The following is a 13,198-nucleotide window of genomic DNA, read 5'->3' on the forward strand; positions in this document are numbered from 1 at the left end:
AATCGAAAACAAGAGCCAAAATCATGCTCTCAGCTTCGAGATCTGTAGTCACATGCCACCAAAAAGTTGTGAATTTTCTTAGTATAAAGTGGGACAAAAAACATATTTGTTTTGTTAGCAAACATTTCTGGGGTGTGTGCATGTGTGTGTGAGAGAGAGAAAGAATGAGAGAGCTATAACTGCAGTAATTAAGCAGCTAAAATAAGAAAAATAATTTGGAAGTCATCTTATTATTTTTTGTTGATTGTTTCCATGATTTGGAAATGATTGGTCCAATGCTGGCAAAATAATGTTTCCACCACAAACAAAAATGCTCTAGCATGACAGCTAGTGAGATAAAGAACTATATTATGATACCATCTTAATAGTAGGTCCTTGTCTTGAGAATGAAGGGCAGCTGCAGAATGATGATCAGGAATGTTTTGTGGAACAGATTGGACTTAGAACATGAAATGTCCATCTTCTTCACTGTTTGGTCAGTCAGTCATGCTTTGAGCAAGATATATTGAGGTTGTCACTTTCACTAACCACAGTGGTAGGAAGTAGAGTTTTGGTGGTATATGAGTCAGTTATAGTGTTTGCCTGCATGGATTTTACAGTCCAGTCTTTATAAAAGGCAGTGTGTTTGTGAATTATGGACTCCAGGGCTAGCTCACCCGGGCTTAAATCTTGGCTTATCTACTAACTGTCTGTGTGACCTTGGGCTAGTTAACTATTCTCTCTAGCATGCCTATCTGTGGAATGAGAATAGCTGTCCTGTCTCATATTGTTGCTGTGAGAATTAAACGAGTATAAATGTATAATACCTGGCACTCAGAATTAAATGTGTGTATAAATGTATAATGCCTGGAACTCAGTATATTATATAGTTATCTGCTATTATGTTTTACCTGTACTCTAACCCAGCACTGCTATACATATTGCCTAATTGAAAACATATCAAAGTTTACAGAAGGTAGAGATTCAGTAAAAGTCAAAGATCACAAAAGCTCTTAGAAGGTATCTAATAGTTGTGGGTATCTGAAAGACTTTACTATTTGTTCTGCAGGCAAAGAATAATAATACAATCTGGCATTATCCATGTTAAGCAAGATAGAAGATGTACAAACAGCAGCCAGGAGAAATAGAAAAATCTTTTCTATGAGTTAGAACAAAAATAGCAGTTTGAAATTATATCATAACCTATCACAACCATCATTTATTCACTCTTACTATGGTGCACATCACTAAACTCTTTAAATGCCATTCCAATCAATCTATTTTACAGATGAAGAGGCTGAATAACTTAAATAACTTTTCCCAGGTTGTATGAATAGTGATGAAGATGAGACAAGAACTCAGGTCTCTCTGAAGTTAAAGTTCATGTTATTATACCTTACTGCTATCCATGTAATATTATGAGCATGTTCCCAAGTCATTAAATGTTCTTAACAAACATATTTTCTAATGAATGCAAAGTGTTCTAGTCTATGGCTGTACCATAATTGATTTACTTCTCTCTGCCTTTGTTGAATATTTATGTTGTTTCTAGTCGCTTAGATATTGTAAATTATTTGCAATAAAAATCTTCACATATTAATATAAATCTTAGTATGCATAGCTGATTAGCTCCTTAGTATAAATTCCAAGAAGTGGAGTCACCAGGCCAAAGGATTTGAATATTTCTAAGACCCTTAATGCAAATTACTAAATCATCCACCAGGAATGTTACAGCAATTTACTCTCTTTTCAGCAATTTTTGAGCTTGCTCATTTCACTGGATACTTGCCAATCCTAAATATTACCAATATCCCTTTTTTAAAAGTTTCTTATCAATGTGACAGATTAAAAAGTCTCCTACTGATTTAATTTGTATATTTATTTCCACTAAGGTGCTTAGGGAAATATGTATCACTTACTGAAAACAAAACATGTAGATAATACTTAACATTCATATCTGTGCCCATCCCTCAGCCTTCTCCTTGCATGCAATCTTTGCTTTTCTTTTAACAGAATATCATAAACCTCTGAGCTCAAATTTAATTGTCAAAATATTTGGGAAGTTTTTCCAACTTATCTAGACAAACTTTGTTGCCTTCTATAATCTGTGCACATGTCATTGTGTTATAATTTACTCCATTGTGCTGAGATAGTTGGTTACCTCTCTCTGGTATCTTCTAGATTATGAGCTACTGGAAAACAAATAGTCTTATGATTTGTTGGATCTGCAGGACCCAACAGCTCGTGAAAAGTCTCATAAACACATTTTATTATCATTTCCCACAAAAACATTGACTCTGGATTTTAATTTTTCATTGTTTTAGTAAACAATGTATTAATTCATCATTAATCAATAATTCTACCTGGTTGGCTGCTATGGAGCACTTTAAAAATGAATAAAAACATGTAGTAGAATTGCCTTGCTGTAGAAGAACTGTACCATAAAAATATGAAATTTTAAACTTTGGTTTCACAATGTGATATTCCTATGAAAACTAAAACAAAGTTTCCAATGGGACACTAACAAGACCACACACATAATGGTTCAATATTTCTCCCAAGGCCATACCACAGCTGAAAATGAGGAACAACATCTCCTTTTGGTGTAATTTCTGCTTTTCACTAATGCCAAACAAAGCATTCATCTTGTCTCCTCAATGAAGGTACACACTACTGAGATGCCCAACTGTTGATCTGCCCCATGGCTTACCAGTGCCCAATGTGGAGTTGGTTGCTCCCTTCTAAGACCCTGCTAAGAATAATTCAGCATAAGCTCAAACCTATACAAAGTCCCTTCACATGCTCACTTATTGATACCCTTCTAAGTTCTATTACAGGTACATGGTTTTCCTTGCTGCATCATGAGCTAAATAAACCCAACTTTGACTCCAGGTTTGTTCCTGGTCATACGGTGGATTTTGGAATTGGTTGTAATATTAAATACATATAGACCTACATATTTTTTTTTTACTTCAACAGCATTTACCAACTTATTGAATATATAATAAAGGGAAATTGATAAATTGAGATTATTTTAAAATGTTAACTTTGAAACTTTGTCAAAATTCTCATGTGTTTATTAGAAATAGGGAAGCAGGTAAGCTGCTGTTGAGGAAAATAAAGTTCAGTGTTAGACTTATTTTGTTTGAATGCCACCATCATTTATCATTCTCCTGTTCAGTGGGTGGTTGGAAATGAAGAGCTCCAGTTCTCAAGGAAAACCAGGTGGTAGCCAAGGATCTAAAATCATTTTATTGTAGTAATATCTGCTCATTATCTTGTATTTACTATGTACCATTACTATGTGCCAGGCTCTTTAAAAGACATGATATATATATATATATATATATATATATATATATATATATATATATATATATATATATATAATTCCATTTAGCACTTAAAAAACAGCCATGTGATTTAATTACTGTAATTTTTATTTAATAAATAAGAACACTGAGTGTCAGAGATACTAGTTAACAGGCTCAAGTTAAAAAATGAACAGAACTATATTTGAAAACTTGCCAGGCTGACTCCATAGATTCTGCTCTGCCTTCCAGTAATACAGTGAAGTTAGAGAATTTAGTGAGAATATTGATAGAAAATAGGAAGTCCAGAGATGATAGCTGATTTCTCTTAATTTTGAAGAATTATACTCATTATTCTCTCTCCATACCTGTAGATATGGCAGGAAGAATACAAACCAATTTGTTTTATCTTAGATACCCTTTCAGATAGAAGCAAAAATAGTTAAGATGTCAAACTAACCTTATAGAAAATTTTTGTCAGTAAAAACCTTAGAAAATATCTTTGCTATGTGACATTTTAATGCAGTCTATTGTCCTTCAGTTTTTATTGATAAAAACAATAGAACCTAAAGGGAAATGCTACAGCTCAGTGAGCCTGACTGATGTGCATAGCTGGACATCTACATTGCTAAAATAAAATTTGAAATGAGTATGTTTGGTAACAGCAGACAGGACTTAGGAGGTACAACAAAGAAAAATGATAAACCCATAGAACTAAATAAGCCATCTAAATTGGATACCAATAATCTGGTATCCGAATTCTCTACCATTCTTTTTCAAGGGGCATGTGTTGCCAAAGAAAATTTTTGCTTTAATATAATATTATAAATTAATACAAGAACTCTTCAGTATGCATGTCTGTGTGTGTGAGAGAGAGAGCGAGTGAGTGAGCGAGCATACAATGAATTCCTTTGTCAATTTAATCCTTGCACTTCTAAGAATAATGGTTTTAAATATCAAAATGAAATATAAAAATACAAATAATTATAAGATAAACCAATTACATTAAAATTATATTCTCAAAATATTTTCAAATGTGATATGGCAATATTCGTTCTTATGTATTAACACATATAATAAATTTCTTGGCAGGTCTAATAACAACTGCTATTTCAAGATAGTGATAAGTATAAATAATAAAGATATCTGTAACAAGAAGAGATTTCTATGATATTTAGTGGTGAGAAAGTCACAGGAATTGCTAGTAGTACTATGCCTGCTGTCTAAGTTCATATTTGAGAGAAATGCTAAATTTCTCCTAGAAGTGCTAAACATAAAGATATGATTTTTTCCTCCATCTATTTTCTCACACATGCCCCAGATAGCAACATCAATAAAAAAAAAAAATCACTGAATTCTATTCACAGGCCCCAAGTTAAGAATTCCTGTATCAACATGTTTCCACTTTATAATATTATTTGCCATTTACTTGAAAAAGTAAAGTAAGTTAAATGGTCTTGCTGTAATTTCAAGTAAACAAAACCTTAACACTTAAAAGAGAGAAAAGGTGAGAGAGAAATTAATATGATATGGAAACACAAAGAACACTTCTACATATGGAAACTAATTTAATCACATTTGGAAATGAAATAATTAAATTATGTAGTTGACAAGTCATTTTTCATGGTCTAGTTTAAGTCCAAAGAAGCTCATATTACTTTTTGTTAAGATTAAAATTTTATAAAATGTTGCTAAGAACATCATATTATTTTGTTTTATTTTCCTTTCACCAGCAAGAGTTGCATTTTTCTCTTTCTCCCCATCCCTTCCTCCTTACCTCCACTCCTTATATTACTGTTTCTTCTATAGAGATAATTACATTTTAAGAAAATTTTTAGATTAACAAAGTCACAGATTTCTTTTAAATGCTATTCCTTTGATGGTCTTATTAAATAAAGCATGAGTTTTAAATAACAGTTTAATTTTCCAAGACACCAAAAATTAGATTTGTGGTTTCCAAACAAACCCTATTGCCATTAATGGACAATAATAACAGAATAGGTGTTGGTTAATTATTTAGACAGAGAAGAAATAAATCCATCACTTTTTTCCCTAACATAAAAATGCACAGATCTGCCAATCCTCCTTACTCTTAAATAAAATAAATACATTTATAACTAAGATTAAGATGACATTTAAAAATTTTAGAGAGTTTGTTATCCTTAGAAAAGAAAATTATACCTTCTATGATAAATTATTTTGAATGAGAAGTGATTTTTAAAAATGTTATGTAAGATGAATTTTGAACAAATAGGACTATACTCCTAAGAACTAAAACATCTGTGGGAAATCAATGTGTGACACTGAGTGCCCACTCATTAAACTAATTGCTTAGTCTTTAAAATGGACAGATTATTATTCTACTGAAATATGAGTTTCAGAAAAGAGCTTTGAGAGGGCTGACTAGAGGCATCTAACGCTCACCTCCTCTACAGAGAAGGACCAAAACAGAGAGTAGTTAATCACAATTTCAATGGAGTGTCTAAGAGAAAACACTGGAATTCAGCAGGGAAATGGCAGAGAACCTCTGAAGCAAAGAAGAAGACGGAAGTGGTGAAGAAGCCAGACCATTTGAGATCAGTGTGAAGTCAAGAGAAACTCCTCATTGCAGGAAAAAGTTAAGCAAGAGATCCCTAGCAGTTCACATTCCCACAGCAGACTCCTGCAGTCCTAGCCATGGGAAAGCCTGTCAGCTCCCATGTGTTTAAAAGATATAGACTAGCTGAACGAATAAAACAAAATGACCCCACTTTTTGCTTCTGACAAAAAGCTCACATCACCCATAAAGATACATATACACTGAAAGAGAAGGGGTACAAAAAGACATTCCACGTAAACATAAAACAAAAGTGAGCAGGATTAGCCATACTTCTAACAGATAAAAGAGAATTTAAGACACAATCAGTAAAAAAGAGACAAAGAAGGTCATTATATAATGATAAAGGATCAATTCAGCAAGCAGATATAACAATTCTGGAGAACCCAGATTTATAAAGCAAATATTACTGGATCTAACAAGAGAAATAGACTTCAATACAATAATAGTTGGAGACTTGAACTCTCCACTTTCAGCCTTAGACATTACCTAGACAGAAAATTAACAAGGAAACATTGGATTTAAACTGCACATTAGAGAAAATGGATCTAACAAAAATTTACTGAATATTTCATCTGACAGTTGCAAAATACACATTCTTCTTATTAGCAGAAGAATATTCTGCAGGAATATTCTGCAGGAATATTCTGCATGGAATATTCTCCAGGATAAGCAATATGTTAGGCCACAAAACAAGTCTCAACAAATTTTTAAAAATCAAAATCATGTCCAGTATCTTCTCAAACCACAATAGAATAAAACTAGAAATGAATAACAAAGAAACTTTTGAAATTGTGCAAATAGGTTAAAATTAAACAAGTTCCTGAAGATCATTGAATCAATGAAGAAATTTAAAAGGAAATAAAAACTCTCTTGAAATAACTGAAAATGGAAACACAACAATAACAAAACCTATGGGATACAGCAAAGCAGTGCTAAAAGGAAAGTTTATAGCAATAAACGCCTACATCAAAAAGTAGAAAGATTTCTAAATAAACAATTTTGTAATGCACCTCAAGGAATTAGAAAAGCAAAACAAACCAAATGCCAAAAATTAGTAGAAGGAAAGAAATAGCAAAGTAGAACTAAACAAAACAGAGATCAAAACAATACAAAGAATTAATGAAACAGTTGGTTTTTTGAAAAGATAAATAAAATTGACAAACTGCTAGCTAGACTATCCAATTAATAATTAGAGAAGACCTAAATAAACAAAATCATAAATGAAAAAGGAGACATTACAACTGATATCACAGAAATACAAAAGATCTGAGACCATTATGAGCAACTATGCACTGACAAATTGGAAAATTGAGAGGAAATAAATAAATTCCTGAATACATACAACCTACCAAGATTGAACCAGGAAGAAATAGAAACCCTGAACAGACCAATAATGAATAATGGAATTGAGTCAGTAATAAAAAGTGTCCCACACAAAACAGCCCAGGACTGGATGAGTTCACTGCTGAATTCTACCAAACTTATAAAGAAGAACTAATACCAAATTTTCTCAAGCTATTCCAAAAAATTAAAGAAGAGGAGATGTTTCTTCAAGGTCAACATTTTATTGATGCCAAAATCAGACAAGGACACAACAAGAAAAGAAAACTACATGCCAATATCCCTGATAAATACAGATGTAAAAATCTTCAAAAAATACTAGCAAACTGAATTCAACAATCTATCAAAAAATACTACATCAAGATCAAATTAGATTTATCACAGAGTTGCAAGGATGGGTCAACAAATGCAAATAAATAAATGTAATATATCACATTAGCAGAACCAAGAACAAAAACCCTATGATCATTTCAGTAGATGCTGAAAAAGTATTTGATAAAATTCAACATTCCTTCATGATAAAAATTCTCAACAAATTAGGCATCAAAAATATACCATTACATAATAAAGGGCATATATGACAAATCCTCAGTTATCACACTGAAAAGAGAAAGAAATAAAAGGCATTCATATTGGAAAAGAGGAAATTAAATGGTCCCTTTTTGCAGATGACATAATCTTATATAGAGAGAAACCTAAAGACTCCATCAATAAACTCTTAGAAGTGATAAACAAGTTCCATAAAGTTATAGGATACAAAATCAACATACAAAAATATTGAATTTCTTACTCATATGTGGGAGCTAAAAAATTTGATCTCATGGAGGTAGAGAGTAGACTGATAATTACTAGAGGTTGGGAAGGGTGAGAGACCAGGATAAAGAGAGGTTGTTTTTTTTATCAGTCAAACAGAAGGAATAAGTTATACTGTTTGATAGCATAAGGGTGACTATAGTTAACAATACATTGTATATTTCAAAATAGCTAGGAGAAATGATTTATAATGTTTCCAACACAGAAAAATGATAAATGTTCAAGGTGATGAATATCCTAAATACCCTAATGTTGTACACGTATAACAAAATATTACATGTATCCCACAAATATGTACAATTATTATGTATCAATAAAAAATTAAAATACGAGTTTCAGCAAGTGGAATTCAATGCTCACCCCATTAGTGGTCTTCTATAAACCCCCCTTTGAAATGAAGAAAGGACCCATTAAACAAGTTTTAGAATACTAAATGTGAAATACTAAGTGCTACTATTTCACTGATAATTCCCATACCTTTTTTCCCATAGATATTTGTAGAAATGTGAATGAGCTTTAGAATAGTTAAAAGAGCAGAAGAAATATATGTAAAGGTCAATATTTCGGAGTCTGTCTCTATCTCTGAAGACCGACTATTCAGATATTTTTAGGAGCTTCTCTCCCCTTTTTATCTCATATATACCTTTTGAAGCTTTGACTGTAAATATAAAGGGAAAGAATAACAGGCTTATGTGTTTAAATATAGCCCAAAGGATTCAAATTCTGGTTCTAATTTCACATGAAGATCTGGGCTTGGGTCATTCTTCAGTCTTTAGATAAATTTTTAGAAGCAGTGGCCAAATGAACACATTTTAGATAAATGTATGTACAGTGTAACTTTTTGAGAAAAGAAGAGAAAGAAACTTTACCTAGTGCATCCATGATAAGGCAAAATGTCATCCTTGTTGATAACCATTACAAAAACTCAATGGTAAATGGTTTTGGGATTTCTTAGTTGAATGACAATATGAGTTTGTGTTTAAAAATGGTTTTCACCTACTGAAATGCTTGTAAAATTAGAAATGTTCATGACACACTAGGTCAAATTTCTAACTCCTATAAAAATACAGGTGATTCAAAAGATGATTTTTGAAGTAATCTTTTATGATTCTATATAAAGACTTTCAGATAGTTATCACTTTTTGATTATGGTAACAAATGGAGACTAGGAATGGACATAAAAGATAAAAGTTGATTCACAGATAGAAAATGGGCAATAAAGTATCAATAAGAATTAAAAAGGTAATTATAGAATGGAGAGGAAGTGGGAAGAAATTGCAAAATAAAATAGAAAAGACATTAAGAAATAATGCCTTTATTTTTGGAAATATAGCAAACTAGATTTGCTGAAAAATTTTATTTTTGGTAAAATCATAAAGATTGGATAAAATATAATAAACACCTCTTAAAATACATAAATGAGCTTGTAAAAAATAATAGCAAAAACAAAGAGGGAAATCAAGGGGGAAAAGAGTGAAAAATAGAAACTGATGCAAAACTAATAGATGTCAGAAAACCAAGAGGATTGGGTGTTAAAAGTTTCTCAAGGTAAATATCAAGGCCTATACCTTTGTAAAGTATGAAGTTGTTTATGTTGTCACATTAACATAAAGTTAGATTCAGTTTTCTAAAGTACTCATTAAAAAAACCCTAGCAGTCTCCCATATTCTATTCTGAGGTGTACAACCTATTAAAATTTATGTGAAAAAGTGATTCCAGTAATGTTTGAAACAAGGAAAATTATAAAAATATCCATATCCCTCAATAGGAGAATGAACATATCAATCGTGGTATGTTCATACTATGGAGCATTATATAATATGAATCCATTTTAAAAAATTAATTCAATGAAAAAATCAAGGTACAAAAGGATGTATTACACATGATATTTTTATAAAGTTTTAAATACATAAATTAAATATCAGAATATGGAATTTATACTCTCCAAAATTTGGAGAGTAGTCACTTCTGGTTATAACAGAGTCAGGTAATTTTAAATTGGTAAGCAGGGGTATTCAGCTGCATTTGTAATATTTTATTTCTTAATAGTAATAATAAGTATATAAATGTGTGTTAAATTGAGTCTATACTTTCATGAATAATGAAATTTTAAAAAATAATAAAGCAAGTAATATAAAAAAAATTAAAAAGAAACATAACAGAAACAGAAATAACAGTGGGAATAGAAATAGTAGACAGGAAATAAAAAGGGCATATAAGAGATTGAGGAAAAATAGATGAACGTATTCACTTTTGAACTGGTGTCAAAGTCCTACCTACAATTAGGCTAATCATCTATGTGACTGTATTTGCTCTAAAAAGTTCAGTAAAGGGGGGGTTAAAAAAATAAACATTTAAGAGATTACAAGATTAGAAGATTTCAATTCATAAAAAATATGAAGAAAACATATACTTTAAAAAGCACTTGTATGACATGAAAGGAAGGACCATGAAAGGTGGAATGTAGGAAGCCATTTCAGCAGTTCTTGCTATCAATGTCTTATCAGCCTACATCACAAGACTCAGAACATTTAGGAAATTAACTAATTTGGGGGCAAAAATTCACAAGAGTTCTGTACACATAATTCACCAATAGAATCCTTTCTTCCTTTGCAAGGAAAGAAATATCTCCAGGACTAATTAGTACTTACTACCAATACCAGTTTACCACTAAACTCTTGAGTTTGCTGAGGGGAAAAAACTCGAGACACCTATTAAGTCTGCTCTGTTTAGGCTCAGACCTGTACTTGCCCAGTCTAGAGACTGCAAGTACAATATGATGTAGTTGAGATAACTACATTTCAAGTTTAGAAATCCATAGCCTAAGACTCTTTGATTGGCTCTGAATGGACATGAGGCTCCCATGAACTTAGTACTACAAAAACGTTTAGGGGCAAAACTACATTCCACCTTACCTGGAGCTGGGAGAGAACCAGGGAAACTTTTCTTTCAAAATGTATCACTATCTCCTCATAAGAATTTAATAACTTTTGAATTTCTCCATGAATGATTATTTTGACAGACATTGCTTTGGGTTGTTTATATGTTGAACAGGGAAATTAATGTAAGAGAGCTATTTCCATAAATCTTGTCTAAATTTCTTTTCTTTCCCTCCTTTCTTCCATCCTTCTACTAACCACCCCCATTGAAAATATTATCTATTCAGAACCAAAGGTATATAAATAGAATCTTGGATAGAATATTTCAACAGATCATAATTGAAAAGGTTTCATTGCTAATATAATTAATGGAAGACATGATTCATAGATTTCTACAAGTTTTACTAATGAATCATCGCAAAATTGTTTCCAGAAGTATAATAATTTCTTAGAGCTTGATTTATTTTGTATATAGAATACCTGTAGTAATTTATGAGTAAATTCTACTGCATTTATTGTTTCTTAAATAATTGTATATATAAGTAAACAAGTCCCTAATAAGAGACTTTTTATGAAAATAAATACAAAGTCTAGATGGATGGTGGTTTTATAATATCAAAAATATTGAAGAGTAGTATGCTTATTCTTAGGAAAAAAAGTCATGTCTATACTTCATCAGAGCTTTATCTTCTGCTTCCAAACATATGTGCCCCCAAAGTGACCCCAATACTGAATTATTATTTGCCTGACTTCATTTCTTCATACTGATGAGCCTGGCAGATTCAGTTCAAGGCAAGAAGAGAACCATTCTTACTACCATGGTATTTAATGGACACATAGAAAAAAGAAACATAATAATACAGCTTTATATTCCTTAGAAAATCTATTTTGATGTGTAAAATAAAGTTGTGGATGATCAGAAGAAAAGTTTGGAATCTAAATAATAGTAAATTAGGAAATTTACTAATGTTATATTACTAATTTACTAATATTATGTTACTAACTTACTAATGTTATATTAATAGGTGTGGTTATAAACATCTAATGGTATAATAAATAAAAGCTATCATTTATATAACAATCATTTACTATTTACAATAATCCTTTGTGGAATGTAAGTAATTATTATTATTCCATTTTAAGGATAAATTTGTTGAGACATATAGTGAAACAGTAAGTTACCTAAGATCACACTTTTGGCCAGTTGCAGGGCTAAAATTCCAATTGAGTATCTATCTAACCCCAAAGACTGTTGATTATGCTACTACACTATACCCTATATACTAAATATAGCAGCACAAACAAATTAAACATTTCAACAAAAGAACCTAAACAAAGAGTAGGTTTTCCTCATCTTCCTTTCTTTTTTAATTGCTTGCAAATATTTTATAATAGTTCTAGATACATATAAAATAATCAGTACATGTGCACTGTATTATCAAACAGGGAACTAAATATATCAATTTTCTACAAGAGTTTCAAATTTGGCATCCAGAGATAGGCTACAGGGAGCCCACCACCCTTCTGGAACCATTTTCACAAATGGTTTGCATTTCTGGGGGTAGAACATTTTGAGAATTATTGGCATAATGTTTTACATTTACAAGCTAAGATGGAAATATGTAGTCCTTTCTGAGCTTTATCCAAGTATGGAGTCCATTAACAATTAATATAATATTAAATGTTTGGTCGATCCTAAGGAGATAACACACTAAGTATATTCCACAAATATGTATTACTATTAAAAAATAGTAAGTTATATTTTTAGATATAAAATATTGCACATTTCTCTTTCTCCTTCCCACCCTCCCTCCCAGAAAATGTATGTGCTTCAGAAAATGTCACACAGTTGGGGATTATAAAGATGAATAAACTATGGCACCTAAATGGTAATCTAATGAGGAGACAAGACTGACAGTCAAGCAAGTATTTAAAATAATTATTAATACCATAAGATAGGAATGTAGATATAACACAGTAGCTTGAGGTACATGTTCCAGAGCTGGCTTCACTTGCATTCCTGTTCAGCAATAAGATTAATGACTTATTCTGGTCTTGGAATACATTCTGACTTCCCCAGTGGTCCCCAACCCGCTGTATTACAGTATAGGGTTAGTAACATCCTCTACAAGCTGCTAAGCACAGAACTTTTAGGAACTGGTATTCAGCTTCTGTCTAAATTTAAGTACTCACAATAGATTATATTCATGAAAAGTCTTAAACTCTAAAATTTCTCAACTAAGTGATCGCAGGCTCTTGATCAGCGATAGCTGATT

At 31.6% G+C, this 13,198-nt stretch overlaps 1 protein-coding gene across 1 annotated transcript in view; it reads right to left on the reverse strand.

Annotated features, from left to right (window-relative positions):
- Positions 1 to 13,198, reverse strand: part of ZNF385D (zinc finger protein 385D) — an 844,414-nt gene that overhangs the window by 507,241 nt on the left and 323,975 nt on the right. The gene's annotated exons all lie outside the window — the stretch shown is intronic.

Source organism: Microcebus murinus, chromosome 1 (assembly GCF_040939455.1).
Source record: "Microcebus murinus isolate Inina chromosome 1, M.murinus_Inina_mat1.0, whole genome shotgun sequence".
NCBI lineage: Eukaryota > Metazoa > Chordata > Mammalia > Primates > Cheirogaleidae > Microcebus > Microcebus murinus.